This window comes from Rattus norvegicus, chromosome 3 (assembly GCF_021556685.1).
Source record: "Rattus norvegicus strain SHRSP/BbbUtx chromosome 3, alternate assembly SHRSP_T2T, whole genome shotgun sequence".
Lineage (NCBI taxonomy): Eukaryota > Metazoa > Chordata > Mammalia > Rodentia > Muridae > Rattus > Rattus norvegicus.
Genome location: NC_141536.1, coordinates 80,470,598 through 80,493,356, shown reverse-complemented (window position 1 = coordinate 80,493,356; position 22,759 = coordinate 80,470,598).

Genomic DNA, 22,759 nt, shown 5'->3' with positions numbered 1-22,759 from the left:
ACAATTCTGGCAACTTAACACCACATCACGAGCTGTAGCTCTAGACATTTTAAATTTTTGTTGAAGAGTAAAGGCAGGTACATGAAACTTTTGATGAAATTCTCTAGCGAGATCAACCGGAGCAGCATGAAAAATAAACTCTCTACGAGTACTAGCATCCACCAGGGCGTTATTACTGGTCATGGGACCAGGCAAATTAGTATGGGCTCGAATATGTTGTACGAAAAATTTATTTTTTCTGGCCCAAATCAAATTTTGTAATTCTAAAAGAATTTGACATACAGTACTAGTCGACCAAATTGGCCCTGCAATTTTAAGTGAGCGCACCGCATTAACCACATAAGCAGAGTCAGAAATTAAATTAAAAGAATCATGAAATCTTTTGAAAACTTCTAATACAATTTTACATTCTGTAATTTGGGGGGTACCTGGACTATATTGAATTAATACTGGTTCTTGAGAATCAACCATATAGGCACCTACACCGGTTTTGGAGCCATCTGTATAAATATCTAACGCTCCAGACAAAGGCTCTGAGGCAGTGATCTTAGGAAAGATCACTGGATGTTCAGTAAAAAATTGTAGCAATGGATCCTTAGGATAATGATTGTCAAACTCTCCATCAAAACTACAGCGCAATATGGCCCAATCATCTATCAATGCACACAATGTTTCTACCTGAGTGGTTGTATATGGTATAATAATTTTCTTTAGTGAAATACCAAAATGTTGAATGCAAGATTTAATGCCTAACACAGCAAGCTGTGCAACAGCAGAAGGGTAATATTCAAGGGTTTTATTAGGAGAAATATGGGGATAAATCCAAAGAAGTAGACCTTGTTGCCATAATACTCCTGTAGGTTGACGAAAAGTTCTCAGTATACACAAAAGCAGATCTTCTTCTTCCTTGTACCTTTTTTGTATTGCCTTTTCTAGTCTTTCTTCTACTTTCCTCAAGGATAATCGTGCTTCCTTGGTTAAAACACGGGGTGAAGTAAGCTGAGAATCCCCTTTCAGGATCTCATAAAGTGGTTGTAAATCTACATTGGGCATTTTAATATAGGGTTGAATCCAATTTATGCTTCCTAGTAACTTTTGAAAGTCATTTAATGTTTTTAAATGATCTTTTCGTAGTTCAATTTTTTGAGGAGAAATGTTATGAGAAGTGATTTTAGTTCCTAAATATTCTCCCATTTGGCCCATTTGAACCTTCTCAGGTGCTATGAACAATTGATTGTTTTCAAGCACCTTAACCACTTTTGTATAGGCCGCTTCCAGGGCGGCTAGTATAAACATTTAGCCAGCCCCCCTGGGGAGCTTGCCCAGCCGACTTAGGCTTCTAGCTACAGATGTAGGCTCCAAAAGCCAATTGAAACTTTTTATTTATTTGTTCCTTTCTTGAAAGGAGTTAAAGCTACATCAATGGGTGAATCAACCAGCATTTAAAGTTTTAACTTTTTTTTCTTAAACATGAAACATAAAACATTCAAGCAAGGAGAAGCAAAACCCAGACATAAATTGACATACATCCACAGCTTGGTGCACCAAGGACAAACAATAAACACAGAGGAAAAGAACTAGATGGTGTTCCACCAAAGGAACCCAGACATCCTACCTAAAGAACCCAGAACCAGAAACAAGCACTTCTCCAATAGGAGCCAGCAAGGAGGCAAGACGTCTCCCACCTCCTTCTGTTCCCAGGAGAGCTTCAAAAAACTTAAGCTCATTTCCTTCTTTTGCCAAAGCATCTGTAGAGAGTTCGGGAGGACTGTTTTTCTCAACCCCATTCTCTCTCTTGCCTAGGGTGTATACTGTCTCTAGTCAGGGTCCAAAGACTAAAAGCATCTATGAGAATCGACTTTGCTTCTCTAGATTTTAACATAACTCTAAAAGAACACATTACCATTATTACCTTGTCCCCTTTTGACCACTACCATTACCCCAAGTCTTTATCTTTGTACATGCTTTAAATTTCTGTGATACTTCTGAATTCTGCTTACTGGGGCCTTTAAAATCTGTATCTACCACCTGAGTTCCCATTCTAGGGGTCAATATGAGTCGTGGTGGAACTGAGGTGGAGTCTTGTGCTTCTTTTTGTTGCTCTGCGGGAGGCCCGGGACCCGATGGTTCTACCTTTACTTTCACTTTCTCTAAGCTGTCAGTGATGCTTTCTAGATTGTCTGACATTTCTAAGGTCAAGGCTTTTAAGGAGGGATATATCTTATCTATTTCCTGGTCCTGATTATCTCCTTTTTTTATCTCTGTCTTCTCTCTGTTCCTTTTGTCTCCTTTTCTTTTCCTTTCTTTCTTTGGGACCTTTTTTCCCTCTGACATACTTTCTTGATGCTCTGTAAGGATTCTCTGACCTGTCCAAACTGCTTCCTCACATCGTTTATCCTCTAAGCAGGCACGGACCATTCGCCAAAGAGGTTTTGGTCCGGGTCTAAGCTTGCCCTCTGTGGCTTCTTTATCTAGATCCCTTCCCAATTTGTCCCATGCTCGCAAGGTAAGAGATCCTGACACTATAAACCACGGAGCACAACGATCGCATTCATCAAGAAAACTTGACAGGATTTTCCTTTCAACTTTGAGCTTAGCCGATTAAGGAGCTCCTGGAGAGCTGTCTGGAGTGGGCTGGAATGTGAGCTTCCCATACTCAATGAACTTATTTGCAAGCGGTTTTTTAGCAAGCTGGCCTGTTTGTTTATACCCAACTCCGTAGCCTGGCACCTGTTGGCTACTCCGAGCAAGTGCACTCCCGTCCGGGACGGTGGCAATTCAAAAGAAAGCAAACACACAACACAAAGACTAAAAGAAACAAAATTATAAAACCTGCCCACAAAGGATCAACTTGAAACAACATCACTGCAGACCGCAGACCTTTTAGCCTCTAACCCAAGGCTCCCATCGTCTCTGCTCACCTCCAGAGAACTTTATGGTCCCTTACCGGGAACTTTTCCGACGTCGCTCCTCCTGAAGCTGAAGAGTTCTGAGATCCACGAGGTTGTCCTCGTCCCCGTACGGGCCACCACTTTGTCGCGCCCACCTCGTCAGGCAAGGAAGACGCAACACGGTTGGATTCTTCTCAACAGCCTTTACTGCAGGACACCTTCTTTGTTGATACAGGGAGGCGGCCGCAGCCAGCCCTAAGTGTTACAGCTCCAAGTGTTACAGCTCCAAGTGTTACAGCTTTAAGTGTTACAGCTTTAAGTGTTACCGTTGCCGCTCGGCTTATATACACAACAGTATGCCAATCCTCTCTCAGGGATTGGTGGGGCACGAATCACCCCACTGCCATCCCAGCCACCCGTCCTCCAGAGATTGGCAAGGCATGAACTCCCATTTAGCATAGCACCGCCCCAGCCAGACTGACGTCAGGTGCAAAACTCCACACATGCTCAGCACTGCCGTTAGGAGGGCGCCAGATTCACCTTACCATCATACAGCTGTCGCACCGCTCCCTACAAGCTGTGTTTCTTTATTTGAATACATGCTAAATTTAATATTCAGGTTTTACTGACTTGGAAGTGAGTAAACGCTACACCTTCTGATATTCTAAAATATATTGTGTATAGCATTTCCTTAGCCAATCCCATTTATTCATAAAATGGTATCTTAGAGCATAAAGACAGATTGATTTAACACATAAACAAAAGAAGAAAAGTCTTTTTTTTGCTTTGATATAATGCATGTAATATCCTGTTGCTGTTGATTCAGAGAATATTATGAGATATGACTTAACCAAGTCGTATATAAGGAAAATGATTTGATAATTCTAATATATATATATATATATATATATATATATATATATATATATATATATATATCCCTGACAGAGGCATGTCCAGAACAACTTCAACAAGACATCCTTTCCTCACAATTGATGAGACTATAACTCAATATGTGATTTTTTTTTGCACTACTGGACTAAAATGACTTAGCATTTTATACACTTTTTTAAAAGATTTTGGTGCATGAGATTATCTTTTATGGTCATCTTCAGAGTAAAGTCTGCAACTCATTTACTTCATTTTCCTGGAAGCTTTTGGAAAATTACTTTTAACTTCATGGGCTTTTGGCTATCTTCATTTAGCAATGGTAACCATTAAACCATACATATAAGACTGATCAGGGTTCTTACAACATTGTATATGTAAAATGTTAGCTACAGAGAGTTTCTAGAGTTGAAGAAAGAATGCCATGTAGGAACCATTGTTGTGCCTTGGTGTATTCAACTGAAGTAGCTGCATATGAAATCTAATCCCCAGGGAATTTTTTTATCCCTGATAAATTCAAGAAATTTATGCAAAGCAGATAATATTCAGCAGGCACATGTCCATTTCTGAAGTCACTCCAGAATTCCAATAACTATATATCATATGTAATTTATCTATCCAAAAATTATTTTTTCAGTGGAATTAAGGTGAATTTTGATGGAATTATGGCTCTCTGCTACTTACATATCATCACTGAAGAAGTTATATGCACGACTTAACAACAAATGTTATAAAATTTGTGGAATATTACAACTGAAAGGAGAATGTTACTTTTAATGTATGAAAAAATAGGTACCTAAACTCCCATTTCTTCAGCCTTAAAAGGTAGAGAGAAGACCTACATCAGAAATTAGTTTTATGTAACCTTATACTGCCATAGTTTTAAACTTTCCTCACCCTCACCATCACTTTTCTTTAATATGAAATATGCCGTGAAATTAGGTATCAGTCAATTCAAGGTGGAATTTTTGGAAATGAAAAAAAATCTATGCAAAATGAATGGATTAAGTAATAGGACTTGACCTGTTCTCAGGTGAATTTAATCTTTTCTCCAGGGCCGAGTTGCTTTCCTACCTCAGTTAGCTTGCCTTTTAAACTAATTTTGTAGCATGTGAGGTGACTATTTTCATTTTCCAATTTGTAAGTCCTTTTCCATTTTCCAGATCATTAACATTTAAGATGTTCTGATCATGCTTCTTGAGAGTTTCTGGAGTAATTAAAGGAAGTTCTCCAGAGGGTCCTTGACCTTAGGTAGTACTTGTGCAATGCTCAGACCACTGCTAGGCTCAAGGCACTCTTCAGCACTGTGGTCCACCACCACTGCAGTACCTTATATGACATGGTTCCATTTACTAATGAACAGAGTCTAAAGGTACACCTTGTGTCAAGCACCATGGTCATCTCAGGTTTAATACACTGTTTATGAAAATAAATGGCAGTTATAACATGTTCTAATAAAAACCTTGATAAAAACAAAATATTTACCAGACTCTGTATGAGCTCAATGTGATAGGGTCAGACAAAGGAAAGTTCTTAGCAAAAGACAATTGCATTTATATGGCATATCAAGTATAAGTCACAGAAAAGTTCCAAGGACTTACATGGATTTTTATGGGCTCCAAGGAGGCAGGCCACTTTAACAAATAAAATATTTGAATTCTGTTTATTCTTATTCCAAATGTCTCAAACTCCTTTCACTACTCTAGTCTAATGCTATCATACTCATCCAATACCTCTGTCACAATCATCTACGTATTCATTATCTTTCACCAAAATCATCCTAAGTATCCTTCACGGGGAACTTTTGATGACTGAAATTCACTTGTTTGTTAGCAGATAGGATTATTTTTGAGTAATGATGATCATGATCATAATAATAACAGCAATGACCAGTATATGTGTACACATACACATGACAACACACATATAAGGTCAGAGGACAAGTTCTAGGACTAGCATGGGTTTCCAGGTTAGAGCTGAGATCATCGGGTGGATAGGTCAAGCACTTTGACCTATTAAGCCATGTCCCTAGCTTCTAGGGTTTTTCTTATAGAACTTAAACTCTTTGTTAGTTTGGCATTGAACTTAGAATAAAAAAATATTTTACATACCCTTTCAGACCTTATGATACAGCACTGAAATTCTGCTACAAACCTTACCTCATGTTTTCTTCTCATAGTTTTTCTACACAATGAATGCATCTAGTATAATGATAGTTATACTTTGTGGTAAACTTAACAGAATTTTGCATTACTATGCAAACTCACATCTGGGTGCATGCATAAGGCTGTATCCAGACTAAACTGGACAGAGACGAGCCACCTTTGGTGTAGTGACATCATTCCATGGGGTAGTCTACAGGTATAAGTAGAAGGAAAAAACGTATTGAAAGCAGCATTCATTTTTTTCTCTGCTTCCTGACTGCAGGTGCACCATGGCCAGCCAGCTCTCCCCAAACTCCTGATACCATGTTTTCTGCACCATGATTGACAGTGCTTTTGAATTATGGTTCAAATAAACCCTTACTTCTTTAAGCTGCTATCGCTGGACATTTTGCCATGGCAACTGGAAAAGTAACTAATACATATTCTTTTTCAATTTCCGAATCACAACTATATTCTTTCTCACCATAGAAACATAAGAGCAAGGTTATTCTCATGGTGGCTAGAAAGCAGATTTTACAGGAAGTGACAGAAGAAAAGGCACACCCTTCAAAGACACATACACGGAGACCTACTGTCTCCAGCAAGGTCTTACCTCCTAATAACCACTATGCCATACATGCATGGTTGGACTCTACCTTTGATAATGCTACAGCCTCTGGTATAGTCATTCTTAGTAAGTGCAATCTGAAGTCCAAGGTTTGAAGATCTGAGACTTGAGGATGATTTTTTTTCTTTTTCCTTTTTTATTAGATATATTTCTTTACTTACATTTCTAATGTTATTCCCTTTCCCGGTTTCCTGTTCATAAGCTCCCATCCTCCTCTTCCCCCATATGGGTATTCACCCCATCCATCCCCTTTACTGCCCCCCCATATTCCCCTGCACTGGGGGTCCAACCTTGGCAGGACCAAGGGCTTCTCCTTCCACGGGTGTCCCAACAAGGCTACATATGCAGTTGGAGCCCTGGGGCAGTCCATGTATAGTGTTTTGGTAGTGGTTTATTCCCGGAAGCTCTGGTTGGTTGGCATTCTTGTTCTTATGGGATTGCAAACTCCTTTAACTCTTTCATTCCTTCCTCTAGCTCTCCCCCCCAGGAGGTTCTGTTCTCAGTTCAGTGGTTTGCTGCTAGCATTGACCTCTGTATTGAACATGTTCTGGATGTGTCTCTCAGGAGAGAGATATATCCGGTCCCTTTCAGCATGCATGTTTTAACTTCACCAATCTTTATCTAGTTTTGCTGGCTGTATTATATATATATATATATATATATATATATATATATATATATATATATATACCTCATGTGGGGCAGTCCTGACTGGCCACTCCTTCAGTCGCTGCCATGAACTTTGCTTCCATACCCCCTCCTATGGATATATTTTCCCCTTTTAAGAAGGAGTGGGAGCATCTTCATTTTGGTCACCCTTCTTCTTGAGCCTCCTGTGGTCTTTGAATTGCATCATGGGTAGTTCCAGCTTTTGGGCTTATGTGCACTTATCAGTAAGTGCATACCAAGTGCGTGTTTCTGTGATTGGGTTAAGTGTGTTTTTCTGTGATTGAGTCATCTCACTCAGGATGATGTTTTCTAGTTCATTCATTTGCCTATGAATTTCATGAAGTCATTGTTTTTGATAGCTGAGTAGTACTCCATTGTGTAGATGTACCACATTTTTTGAATCCATACCTCTGTTGAAGGGCATCTGGGTTCTTTCCAGCTTCTGGCTATTATAAATAAGGCTGCTATGAACATAGTGGAGCATGTGTCTTTGTTGTATGTTGGAGCATCTTTTGGGTATATGCCCAGGAGAGGTATAACTGGGTCCTCAGGCTGTGGAATGTCCAATTTTCTGAGGAACCTCCAGACTGATTTCCAGAATGGTTGTACCAGTCTGCAATCCCACCAACAATGGAGGAGTGTTCCTCTTTTTCCACATCCTTGCCAGCATCTGTTGTCACCTGAGTTTTTTATGTTAGTCATTCTGACTGGTGTGAGGTGAAATCTCAGGGTTGTTTTGATTTGCATTTCCCTGAAGACTAAGGATATTGAACATTACTTTAGGTGCTTTTTGAGCCATTCGATAATCCTCAGCTGAGAATGTTTTGTTTAGCTCTATACCCCATTTTAATATAGTTATTTAACTCTTTGGAGTCTAACTTCTTGAGTTTTTTTTGTGTATTTTGGATATTAGCCCTCTATCAGATGAAGGATTGATAAAGATCTTTCCCCAATCTGTTGGTTTTCGTTTTATCCTAACAACAGTGTCTTTTGCCTTACGGAAGCTTTGCAGTTTTATGAGGTCCCATTTGTTGATTCTTGATCTTAGAGCATATGCCATTGGTGTTTTGTTCAGGAAATTTTCCCCAGTGCCCATGTGTTCGAGACTGTTTCCCACGTTTTCTTCTATTAGTTTGACTGTATCTGGCTTGATGTGGAAGTCCTTGATCCACTTGGACTTAAGCTTTGTACATGGTGATAAGAATAAATCGATTTTCATTCTTCAACATGCTGACCTCCAGTTGAACCAGCACCATTTGTTGAAAATGCTATCTTTCTTCCATTGGATGGTTATAGCTCCTTTGTGAAAGATCAAGTGATCATAGATGTGTGGGTTCATTTCTTGGTCTTCAATTCGTTTCCACTGATCTATCTGTCTGTCTCTATACCAATACCATACAATTTTTATGACTATTGCTCTGTAATACTGTTTGAAGTCAGGGATGGTGATTCCCCCAGAAGTTCTTTTATTGTTGAGGATAGTTTGTGATATTCTGGTTTTTTTGTTATTCCAAATGAATTTGCAAATTGCTCTTTCTATCTCTATAAAGAATTGAGTCATGAGAGTAGGTTTTTATGAAGATAAAATATTTTTAATGGTAGCTTAGTATAGTAATGGTATAGTATTAACAGTAATACTACATTATAAAGGTGTCACATACCTGATCAGGTTAACATTTACCCTATAAGTTTATAGTTCTTCCAATCTCCATCTGCGCCCAGAGCTATGGCTGTCCCCACAGGACTCTGTACCAAATTCTACCTGGAGAGAGCTGGTCTCCCAGGAGTGCTCTCATTCCTAAGCCAGCAGGTGAGACCCAGTTTCTCTCCAATGCTATCTAAAGAGGGACCTTCTAGGAGCACACAGGGCACCGGAACTGCAGAACAGCCTGAGATGGGATCCTTCTGGGATCTGTGCTCTGGAGCTAATGTTGTCCCACAGGAAGGGGTTTGCAACCCTACAGGAAGAACAACAATATCACCCAACGAGAGCCCCCCCCAGAGCTCCCAGGGACTAAATCACCAACCAAAGAGCACCCATGGCTCCAGCCACATATGTAGCAAAGATGGCATTGTCTGGCAACAATAGAATGAGAAGCTCTTGGTCCTGTGAAGGCTTTCTTCCCCATTTTAGGAGAATGCCAGGATTTTGAGGTGAGAGTGGGTGGGTGGGAGGGGGAGTACACTCATAGAAGGAAGGAGAGGGAGTATGGGAGAGGGGAGAACTGGGAAAGGGGATAACATTTGAAACGTAAATACATAAACTATCCAATAAAAAGATGTTTATAGTTTATGCTTTAAATTAATATTATAATATATATGTAATTTTCAGAAATGAAATGGAAACCAGAAATGTATATAAAGGCAGGAATAAATGATTGAACATCCAGAAAGACTAAAATTAATCTTGTTCACATTAAGTCCATTTTCCAGAAAATACTTTAACATCTTTCCAGATCAATTGACTTTTATCATATCTAACACCATAGACAAATACAAGTTATTTCTTTTCTTTGCTTTATTACTCAACTATATAATAAATTATTTGTATTATAATATTGATTTCTATCAATTTTACATCTGAAAATGAATGATATTGAGTGCATTATAGTCTGTGTTTTGAAAAATGACAACTACTAAGAAAACTCCATTTATTAAAAAAGATATTTTAATTCATAAAATTGTATTAGCAAACTCAAACTGAGAACTTCTCATCCAGGTTCCCTTTCTTACTATTGTTATTTTTCCTAAAGGAATGCACATAGGCCAAATTTCTGTATATATGTATCCATATAACAAAGTAATAAACACCATACCAACACATATTATGCCACAGAAATTAGTGCTGTATATAACAGAAAATGCTTAGTCTATGATACACAAAAATCTTCCAGATTTATCACAAAAAAGTTAAACTGATAGGCACATTACAAAATAAAAAGTATGAATTTGTAATTTACAATAGAAAAAATTGTTTCCTTCTTTTATTTGTTGGATATTTTCTTTATCTACATTTCAAATGTTATCCTTCTTCCTAGTTTACCCTCCACAAACCCCCTATCCCATCCCTCCAACCCCTGCCTCCATCAGGGTGCTTCCCCACCCACCTACACACCCTCTCTCTTCTGCCACTTCGCCTTGGCATTCCCCTACACTGGGGCATCAAGTCTTCAGAGGACCAGGGTCCTCTGCTGTCACTGATGCTCCACAAGGTCATCCTCTGCTACACATGCAGCTGGAGCCATGGGTCGCTCCATGTGTACTCTTTGCTTGTTGGTTTAGTCCCCGGGAGCTCTAGGGTGTCTGGTTGGGGTTGATTGATATTGTTGTTCTTCCTATGAGGTTGCAAACCCCTTCAGCTACCCCAGTCCTTTCTTTAACTCCTCCATTGGGGATTATAATAAATATTTAAGAAGCTAGTCAATTAGTATAATAGTTACTATGTTACAATATGGTGATAATATATTCAATGTATTCTACACTGAAAAACAGTACACACTTGAGGACCTGGGAAAATGACTGCTTTCAAATACTGCCAGTAAGAAAATGAAAGTTTGCAATGGTCTGTAAGGTATTTGATGACCTCTATTAAACTTTAAAATATTTGTAAAATTTGATGTATAAGTGGAGATGGGGGATATTTAAGACTCTATCCAGTTGAAACAAAAGTATACATTGCCAAGTCACAATGTGAATGGCAGATATTTGATAGCTATGTGCAAAGTTGAAACAGTGGGAGAAATCTGAATACATGAATAGTTTCCTGCTGTGAGCTCTTATGCAGCAACTCGAATCTATGCTCTGCAATCATAATTGCTGACTGGAGGGGATATCTACTACATGATAAACAGAAAATCAAGTTTCAGTCTCAGATGTAAACTGTTATGGAAACAGTTCTCATGTGTCATTATTCATTTGGCCATCGTTCCAATACCTAGGGAAAGGGAGATGAGATAAAGATACATTATGTATATTCTTAAATTTGTACCTTTATGTCCCATTATGAAATGCAACAAATACAGGTTTATCATTGATGCTACTGTTAGTTTTTTACTGGGGAGAAGAAATTCAGTATCCTATAAAATATGTATTAAAAGTAAGGACCAGAGAGATGGTTCTGTGAACACCATACTTGCTGCCAAAGCCTGGGAACCTTACTTTGTATCATCAGTACCCATGAAAAGCAGGTACAACTGTCCACAATTGTAACCCCAGCACCACAAGACAGAGATAGGTAGACTCTGAAGGTAGCCAGAAAACCTAGTTAAATGATAAACTCTAGGTTTAGTGATAGATCTCTCTCATACACAAACACAAACACACACACACACACACACACACACACACACACACACATACACACACGTATTTATATATGCATGTATGTATATAATACATATATATTCATGTGTATATATGTAATATATTTTAACATCGCATAAACTTGCTTATACTTGCACACACATACATATATATGCATATTAAGCAATACAGTTCAGTAACAGAGCACTTGCCCAGCATGTATGGGGCTGAGGGTTCAAATAATAGTTCTCCAAAAAAGAAAAAGAAAACAGTTTGAGGAACCCTCTCAGCCTAAGAAGTACCCCCTCTTCCTATTTTAGGGACTCAAAAAACCTGAACATACTATCCAGGTATTACTTGATGAGATGATAATGTGTCCCTTTCACTTCCTAAAAATACAGCTTGATACAATCACCTTTTCAATATTAATATTTCAGAACAGTTCTGGTAGATGGTACTCACCCACAGCTCCATTCAGCACAGTGTGATTGCTTATAGACTCTTTTGTGAATCTTTCCTCTAAATTGTCTTTGGTCTTCCTTTGCACACACACAGACTCCCCATGGGTGAAAGTCTTATGACCAATGAGCACTGGCTCATCTGAGCAGCATGTGCCTCTGTAGGAAAAGAAAACTTCTATACACCTGGCTTCCCTGTGTTCTGTGATCCTTGTCCAATCACACAACCCCACTTGTCACAGGGTAGGTAGCAGTTCTCAACTAGGATAATGAGTCATTTCCTCTAGATGTATATATATGCTTTGTTGGCCAAAAGAACTATTGTATTCATTTCTTCCAGTGGAAATATTTTATAAAATATAAATACTATAAATTTTGTAATATCCCAACAATTATGTTGTCTGCCATGTGAATAAAGCACAATAATAGGGAAAGCAAGTGAGTGAAACATCCTCCAAGAAGCAAAACAAAAACAGCAGCATGATCCCAATGGTATTTGAGTCCCTCAGGAACAGTCAGTGCTACCCAACCAAGGAACCACACAGACTTTCATTGTGTTTGATGTTAAACATGAACTGAGTTTCTACCACTTTTGATTAAGAAAGTCCTAAAAAATGCAAGTCACATGCCAATTCCCTTTCAAATTTGTCCATAACATATGATAGAATTCTCCATAGCAGAACTATTTATAACCCAAGTTACCTCAGACTGCCAGATATAAGAGGAACCCAGTATACAGGAGTCCTGATACCATCAGAGAAAAGAGCACCGAAGTGATCAGAAAATGTCCTAAGTAAAATAAAAAGAATGAAAAGATGAATCATTGCCATAAATAAGGACATTCAATACTGCACAGAAGCAAAAGATATAAAAATATTCCATATTAAAACAAAGCTGTAAGAAATAAAATAGCTATTTCACATTAAAATGAAAAGAAACATGTAAATGAAGATATTGTATAATATAAAATTTCTCCACAAGGTGGCTCAAATTAATACCCAATGAAATTATAAAATAATGAAGATTTGGGCAAGTTGATAATATCAGGCATGAATGGTCTTTAGCTTTGGGTGTACTGGAAATGCATAATATTTTGTCTATTAAAATTCAATGTAAATTTTTGTTTTCTTTAGAAATTGAGGTTTAACTGTATCGTAAGTATATGACATGTTTCTAAAACTACCAGAAAAATAAATTCACTGTATTCTTCTATAAACACTAATCTTAGACAGATTTATGTACATACATTATTCTCAATAAATACTGATCAAATACCTATTTTGGCACAGATAAGTTTTAAATTATTACTTTGATTAGCTTGGAAACTAAGCCAAATTAAACAAAATATCTCCCCTAAGGAAGTTTATCTTTAAATATAGACTGATAGTCCCAAGTGTTCTTAAGCATTTTCGGCAAGAAGGGGAAGTGTGGGGAAATAACAGCTCCAGCTCGTGTGATTTCACCTTATGGGCAGAGATAATCCGAGTATCATCAGTAAGATATGTTGGATCGAATCCATCATAGTGAAACAAAATGAAGCAGCTATGAGCTAGGAATGTGGCTTTGTTGATGAAGTGTTAGATGTATAATTACAACATGAGTTCAGATCCCTGGCTTCCATGTAAAAAGCCCATCATGGGCTCAGTCAGCTGCTTGTTGGGCCTCTCAGAGGACAGCCATGCTAGGCTCCTATCTACAAGCACAACATAGCATGAGTAATAGTGTCAGGCCTCGAAGCCTCCCCTTGAGAAGGATCACAAGATTGGCCAGTCACTGAACTTGGGCCTTTCCCTCAGTCTCTTCTCCATGTTTGCCCCTGCAGTTCTTTTAAACAGCAACAATTCTGAGACAGGTTTTTTTGTTTGTTTGTTTTTGTTTTTGTTTTTGTTTTTTTACCTTGGGTGGAAGGTCACCCATTCCTCCACTTGGTGCCCTGTCTTTCTACCGGAGTTCCCTTTCCCCACTGTTGGGCATTTTATCTAAGGTCCCTCCCTTTCAGTCCTGAGAGTCTCTCGCCTCCAAGGTAGCAGCTGACTGGGACAGAAGCAGATACTTACACCCAATCAATGGACTGAAGTCAGGAACCCTGTGGTTGAATTAGGGAAAGGCTGGAAGACCAGCAGTTTCAACTAACCTGGACTCCCTAGACCTCTCAGACACTGAGCCACCAACCACGAAGCATACACTAGCTGGTATGGGACCCACCCAGGACTGCCTGGTCTGGCCTCAGTGAGTGAAGATGCACCTAACCCTCAGCCTGACCTTCAAGAAACTTGAAGGCCCAAGGAGCAGAGAGGCCTGGTGGGGTGGGATGGGGTGAGGGTGGGGCATGGGGATGTAGGGATGGAACATCTTGGAAAAACAGTGTGGAAGAGGAATGGGATAAGGAACTGTCAGAGGGTAGCCCATCATGGCAGCAAGTATCTGTGTTACCAAAATTGAAAAGGTAGAGACAGGAGTATCCCTGGAGCATGCTGAACCAACAGTTTAACCAACCAGTGAAATCCAACTTTAGTGACACCACATCTAATAATGTAAGTTGGAGAATATTTGAGACACACACTATCAAGAACCCCTGGCTTCCAAGGGTCTATGCAAACATGCAAATGTGGACTTGCAACCGGAATATTTATGTATACAAACACACTTAATAAAAGAAATAGAACTAGATATGCAACACCTAGCTTGAATTGGGGTCATGACAGTTCCTAAACTTGTGATGATTAAAAGCAAATAACAACATTTCATAGAGATTCTTACACATAGATACTTCAGATTTCCCTACACCAGCTTACACCACTAGTAAGATGTAAACTAGAATAGCTGCTGCTACAGATTGTGAATCAAGACTCTCAAAGAATGTAGCATAGAGATAGAAAATCAAGAAGATCAATAAATATTACCACAGTCAGTATTCAATAGGACTTTTTTTTTTCAAATCTGCTGCTTTCTGGTTCTGGGTACAACCATTGTTGCTGTTGTATGGTCCTGTCCACAGGATCACTGGCCTGATTTGCTGCAGTTAGCAGTCTCTCAGTGGGTTCTCTGTGTATATTCCATTATATCTTCAAATACATTTAAGGGAGTACTAGAGAATATCTACGGGAGTAAGAGAGACATGGCTCAACTGTTAAGAGCACTGGCAGTTCTACAAGGACCCTGGAGCTCCATTCCAAGCATCCATGTGGTGGCTCACAACCATCTACAACACTGGCCTCAGGGAATCCAATACTGTCTTCTGGTCTCTGTACACATCAGTAACAAATGTGGCACACAGACACACATAATGGCAATACACACACACACACACACACACACACACACACACACATTTTTTAAACATATTATAAAGAAAACGTGTTCATGAAACATAGAAAGACCTAATAAACATAAGTGAATTGTTTTTCATGCCTCAAATTTTAATTTTTAAACTGTGTCATTCTCTAGTTTTAGTATTAGCTTTGAGTTGTTTGGCCATATATTATCACCCATAGCAATCACTTCCCGTTGGTAATCCAGGCAATTGGTATGACCCACTTCTACAGATGTGCCTGTTACACTATGTGAAGTGATAATGTATTCTGTAATGGACACCTTTTATTTAGCATATAAAGTTCAAAATTTATAGGTATTTTAGTGTATTCCATGTCTTTAAATACTCAAAAACTATTTTCTTATATGGCTACACCACAGTTTGTTTATCCATTTATTAGTGAAGGCATTTGTTGAGTACTTCTACTTATAAATTATTTCATATATGTATTTAATATACATGGTAATAACACAAGACTTTGTAAGGGCATGTTTAGATTTTCCTAGGTATACATTTAACCATGGAATTTTATGCAGTCAAAACCCTTCGCAGTCAGTTTTCCAAAGTAGCTTCCTACCCAAATGAACATTTAAGATTCTAGTTACTCACTTTCTCATCATCACATGAGTAAAGTGACAGCCCACTCTGGATTTAATTTGCATTTCCCTATGGATCAAATGTGCTAATTGTCCTTATAAACTTGTTGTACATACATATATCATTCTTAAGAAATGAGTTATTAAAATCCTTCCCCCAGTACAAACAAATCAATTTAGCTCTTTGACAATATATATTATATTTGACTACTCTCTCGCCCAACTCTTTCTTATCTTCTCCCCAACCCTATCAACCATCCTCATCCTTATTGGTCCTTTTCCCTGGCATGTGTCTTTTGAGCTGCTCTTGTGACCCACCTGCTTGGTTTAACCAGGGCTGAATGTTTGACACTTGGATTGGGAATTTCCATTGGAGCATATTGAACTCAAAAGTCAGTTTACAACTGAAGATAATAATTTTGCTTCTCTCTGAACCTATTAGCACCAAATATATCAGCAGTGTTAGAGCCCCTCCACCTCCATGACTGTTGATGGGCACATTCTTTTTCTGTTTTTGTTTTCATTTTTAATTGGTTATTTTATTTATTTACATTTCAAATGTTATCTCTCTTCCCAGTTCCCTATCCACAAGCCCACTATCCCCTCCCTCCTTCACCTGTCTCTATGAGGGTTCTTCCCCTCCCACAACACCCACACCTGCCACAGTACCCTAGCATTCCCTTACCCTGGATTATCTAGCCTCCACAGCACCAAGGGGATCCCCTTCCAGTGATGTCCAATAAGGAAATCCTCTCCTACATATCCAGCAGGAGCCATAAGTTCCAACAGTGTGTATTTTTTGTTGGTGGTTTAGTTCCTGGAAGCTTTGTGGGGAGGGTTGGTTGGTTGATAATGTTGTTCTTCCTATGGGACTGCAAACCCCTTCAGCTCCTACAGTCCTTGCCCTAACTTCTTCATAGGAGTCCCTGTGTTCAATCCTATGTTTAGCTGTGTACATCCTCATCTGTATTGGTCAGGTTCTGTAGAACCTCTCAGGGGATAGCTAAACCAGACTCATGTCAGTAAGCACTTCTTGACATCAGCAATTGTGTTTGGGTTTGGTGTCAGAAGATGAGATGGATCCCTAGGTGGGGGAGTTTCTGAATGACCTCCAGTCTCTACTGCATTGTTTATCCCTGCATTTCCTTTTGACAGTAGGAATTCAGGATTAATATTTTTGAGGTGGCTGGGTGACACCATTCATCTACTGGATATGGTCTCTACAGGTTCTATCTCCCCTTTATTGGGTATTTCAGCTAATGTCTGCCCTCTTGGGTCCTGGAAATCTCTTGGGTCTCTGGCATCTGGGAATTTCCAGTGGCTACTTCTTCTTCCTCCTCCCTCATTGCTACAAACCTACTTTCAAATTCCTGACCCTCTGTACTTCTTTCCCATCTCCTCCCACATATAAACTGGCCCTACCCCCCGCTTCCTCTCTTCCTCCCAGATGCCTCTCTCCCTCTACTTCCCAGAGATTATTTTCTTCCCCCTTCTGAGTAGACCTGTAGCATCCACTCCTTGGTGTGATCGTCCTTCTTGGGTTTTACATGTTATGCGAGTTGTATCTTGGGTATTCTGAGCTTTTTTTTGGCTAATATCCACTTATTACTGAGTACATACTGTGACTCACTAATGACTGGGTTACCTCACTCAGGATGATATTTTCTAGTTACATTCATTTGCCTAAGAATTTCATGAAGTCATTGATTTTAATAACTGAGTAGTACTCCATTGTGCAAATGCACCACATTTTCTGTATCCATTCTTCTGTTGAAGGACATCTGGGTTCTTTGAAGCTTCTGGCCATTATAAATAAGGCTGCTATGAACATAATGGAGCATGTGTCCTTGTTATATGTTGGAGCATTTTTTGGGTATATGCCCAGGGGTGGTATAACTGGGTCCTCAAGTAGAACTATTTCCATTTTTCTCAGGAACCACCAGATTGATTTCCAAAGTGGTTTGACTAGCTTGCAGTCCCACTAGCAATGAAGGAGTGTTTCTTTCTCCACATCCTTGCCACCATCTGCTGTCACCTACATTTTTTGATCTTAGCTATTCTTACTGGTATGAGGTGGAATCTCATGGTGGTTTTGATTTGCATAGCATCTCTGATGGCTATGGATGTTTAACATACCTTTAAGTGTTTCTCAGCCATTTGAGATTCCTCAGTTGAGAATTCTCTGTTCAGCTCTGTACCTCATTTTTTAATATGGTTATTTGGCTCTCTGGAGTCTAACTTCTTGAGTTCTTTGTATATTGGGAATGTTAGTCCTCTATTAGATGTAGGATTGGTAAAAATCATTTCCTAATCTGTGTATTGCTGTTTTGTCCTCTTCACTGTGTCATTTGTCTTACAGAAGCTTTTCAATTTTATAAGGTCTCATTTGTCAATACTTAATTTTAGAGCATACACTCTTGATTCTGTATTTAGGAAAATTTCCCTGGTGGCAATGTGTTTGAGGTGCTTTCCCGCTTTCTCTTCTATTAGATTGATCATATCTGGTTTTAGGGGGAGCTCCTTGATCCACTTAGATTTGAGCTTTGTACAAAGAGATAAGAATGGGTTAATTTGCATTTTTCTACATGCTGACCACCAGTTAACCCAGCACCATTTGTTGAAAGTGCTATCCTTATTCCACTGCATGGTTTTGGATCCTTTCTCAAAGATCAAGTGACCAAAGGTGAGTGGTTTCATTTCTGGGTCTTCAGTTCTATTCTATTGATCTACATGCCTGTCTCTAATCCAATACCATAGAGTTTTTATAATCATTGCTCTGTAGTGTAGCTTGAGGTCAGGGGTGATTTCCCCATAAGTTCTTATATTGTTGAGTATGGTATTTGATATCCTGGTTTTTTGTTATTCCAGATAAATGTGAGAGTTGCTCTTTCTATCTCTGTGAAGAATTGGGTTGGAATTTTTATAGGAATTGCATTAAATCTGTAGATTGGTTTTGGAAAATATGGCCATTTTTCCTATGTTAATCCTGCTGATCCATGAGCATGGGAGTTCGTTCCATCTTCTGAGATCTTTGATTTCTTGCTTCAGAGACTTAAAGTTCTTGTGATATAAGTCTTTTTATTTGCTTGGTTAGTGTCATACCAAGTTATTTCATATTATTTGTGACATTTATAAAGGGTGTTGTTTCCCAAATTTCTTTCTCAGTCTGTTTATCCTTTGAGTAGAGGAAGGCTACTGATTTGTTTGAGTTAGTTTTGTATCCAGTTTGAAGTTGTTAATTAGCTGTAGGAGTGCACTTGTGAATTTTTTTTTTTGGTTACTTATGTATACTACCATATCATTTGCAATTAGTGTTATCTTGACTTCCTCCTTTTTGATTTGTATCCCTTTGAACTCCATTTATTTATTTATTTATTTATTTAGCCTAATTGCTCTAACTAGAACTTCAAGTACTATACTGAATAGATAGAGGAAGAGTGGGCAGCCTTGTCTTGTCCCTGATTTTAATGAGATTCTTCAAGTTTCTCTCCATTTAGTTTGATGTTGGCTACTGATTTGCTGTATATTGCTTTTATTATATTTTGATATGGACATTGAATTCATAATCTCTCCAATACTTTTAATATGAAGAGGTGTTATATTTTGTCAAAGGCTTTATCAGCATTTAATGAGATGATCGTGGTTTTTTGTTGTTGGTGGTGGTGGTGGTGGTGATGGTGGTGGTGATGGTGGTGGTGGTGGTGGTGGTGATGGTGGTGGTGGTGGTGATGGTGGTGGTGATGGTGGTGGTGGTGGTGATGGTGGTGGTGATGGTGGTGGTGGTGGTGATGGTGGTGGTGGTGGTGGTGGTGATGGTGGTGGTGGTGGTGATGGTGGTGGTGGTGGTGATGGTGGTGGTGGTGGTGATGGTGGTGGTTGTGGTGGTGGTGGTGGTGATGGTGGTGGTTGTGGTGGTGGTGGTGGTGATGGTGGTGGTGGTGGTGGTGATGGTGGTGGTGGTGGTGATGGTGGTGGTGGTGGTGGTGGTGGTGGTGGTGATGGTGGTGGTGGTGGTGGTGGTGATGGTGGTGGTGGTGGTGGTGGTGATGGTGGTGGTGATGGTGGTGGTGGTGGTGATGGTGGTGGTGGTGATGGTGGTGGTGATGGTGGTGGTGGTGGTGATGGTGGTGGTGATGGTGGTGGTGATGGTGATGGTGGTGGTGGTGGTGATGGTGGTGGTGGTGGTGATGGTGGTGGTGGTGGTGATGGTGGTGGTGGTGGTGGTGGTGGTGGTGATGGTGATGGTGGATTTATTTTTTATTTTTAGTTTGTTTATATAGTGGGTTACATTAATAGATTTCTATATATTGAATCATCTCTGTATCTCTGGGATGAAGCCTACTGGATCATGGTGAATGATAATTTTGATGTGTTCTTGGATTTGGTTTGCAAGAATTTTATTGAGTATTTTTGCATCAATATTCATGAGGGACCTTGGTCTGAAGATCTCTTTCTTTGTTGGGTCTTTATGTGGTTTAGGTATCAGTATAACTTTGGCTTCATAGAATGTATTGGGTGGTGTTCTTTCTGCTTCTATTTTATGAAATAGTTTCAGAAGTATTGGTATTAGGTTTTATTTGAATGTCTGATAGAATTCTTCACTAAAACAATCTGGTCTGGGAATTTTTTGTTGAGAGACTTTTAGTGACTGCTTCTATTTACCTTAGGGGTTATGAGAGACTGTTTAACTGGTTTAACTGATCCTGATTTAACTTTGGTATCTGATATCTGTCTAGAAAACTATCTATGTCATCTAGATTTTTCCAATTTTGTTGACTTTAGGCTTTTGTAGTATAAGAATAAGGTATATTCTTTAGTTTTAGGTTGAAATGTCCTGTAGATAGTGCTTGGTTCATAACTTTTGTAGGTTTTATTGTGTCTCTGTTTAGTTTTTTGTTGCTGTACTAAAACATGCCCCAAGATATCTGGTAGACATCTTTATCTCAGTCAGCAAAGCATCTCACCCGCTCTGCTCCATCCCCTATCACACTGCCGATGGCTTCTCTCTGAACCTGGCAGCAATCTCTCTGCCCATCTAGTTCCCAAGGCAGTTGCCACCATGTCAGAAATATACATCCCGATTCCATTGGGGCCCAGTGTCTCCAGCTGCCACATACTCTCCTGAACTTAAATCACCACATGAAAGAACACACAACACAATAACCTCTGATCCAATTGATAAGATATAATTGCCCACCTAGACATACAAAGCCCTGTACACATCCATCCCTTAAGGATATTCATAAAAGCCTGTAAATGTGCAAAAAGGAATCTTAACATCCACCTCCATGTTCTCACTGCAGTTTCTCCCTCCTGTGTTCCAGTTTCCTTCTCTCTAAAACTTTTCTTTCACCCATCCTTCCTTCTTGTCCAATGGCAGGCCTCATTCTAGCTTGTATTGCCTACACCTGCATGATGACATCATCCTACACTTCTGTTTCCATGATCTGTCTACTAGTGAGAGTGGGATGTTAAAGTGTCCTACTATTATTATGTGAGTTTCAAGTGTGCTTTGAACTTTAATAATGTTTATTTTACAAATATTGGAGTCCTTGCATTTGGGGCATAAATGTTCAGAATTGAGAGTTCCTCTTGGTGGATTTTTCCTTTGATGAGTACGTAGTCTTTCTCCATTTTTTTTTGATAACTTTTTGTTGAGTACCTATTTTATTGGATACTAAATTTCTACTCCTACTTGTTTCTTGGAACCATTTGTCTGGAAAACCATTTTTTCCAGCCTTTTACTTTGAGGTAGCCTCTGTCTTTGTCACTGAAGTGTGTTTCCTGTATGCAGTAATATGCTGGGTCCTGTTTATGTGTCCAGCCTGTTAGTCTATGTCTTTTTATTGGGAGAACTGAGTCCACTAATGTTGAGAGAGATTAAGGACCAATGATTGTTGCTTTCTGTTACTTTTGTTGTTAGAGATTGAATTGTGCTTGTGTGGTTCTCTTCTTTTGCATTTGTTGTGAGATTAGTTTCTTGCTTTTTATTAGTTGTCGTTTCCCTCCTTGTGTTGGAGTTTTCCTTCTATTATCCTCGATAGGGCTGGATTGATGGAATGATATTGTTTAAATTTGGATTTGCCATAGAATATCTTGTTTTCATCATCTATGGTAAGTGAGATTTTTGCTGAATGTAGTAGCCTGGGCTGGCATTTCTCTTCTCTTAGGCTCTGTATGATATCTGTTCAAGATCATCTGGCTTTTAGAGTCTCTGTTGAGAAATCTGGTGTAATTCTGATAGGTCTGCCCTTCTATGTTACTTGACATTTTTCCCTTACCACTTTCAATATTCTTTCTTTGCTCTATGCATTTGGTGTTTTAATCATTATGCGATGGGAGGAATTTCTTTTCTGGTTCCATCTTTTTGGTGTTCTGTATCTCTTTAGGTTAGGAAAGTTTTCTTCTATAATTTTATTGAAGATGTTTGCTGGCCCTTTGAGTTGAGAATCTTCATGCTCTTTTATACCTATTATTCTTACATTTGGTCTTTTCATTTTGTCCTGGATTTCTTGAATGTTTCTAATTAGGAGTGTTTTGCAGTTTGTATTTTCTTTGACTGTTGTTTCAATGTCTTCTAGAGTATCTTCTATGCCTGACATTCTCTCTTCTAATTCTTGTATTCTGTTGCTGATGCTTGCATTTGTGACTCCTGATCTCTTTCCTAGGTTTTCCAGGTTTGTCTCCCTTTGTATTTTCTTTAATGTTTCTTTTCCAGGTTTAGATCCTGGACAGTTTTGTTCAGTTCCTTCACCTGTTTGTTTGCATTTTTCTGTATTTCTTTAAGAGATTTATTTATTTCCTCTTTAAGGGCATCTTCTACTTGTTTACTTGTATTCTTTTGTATTTCTTTAAGTGAGTTATTTATGT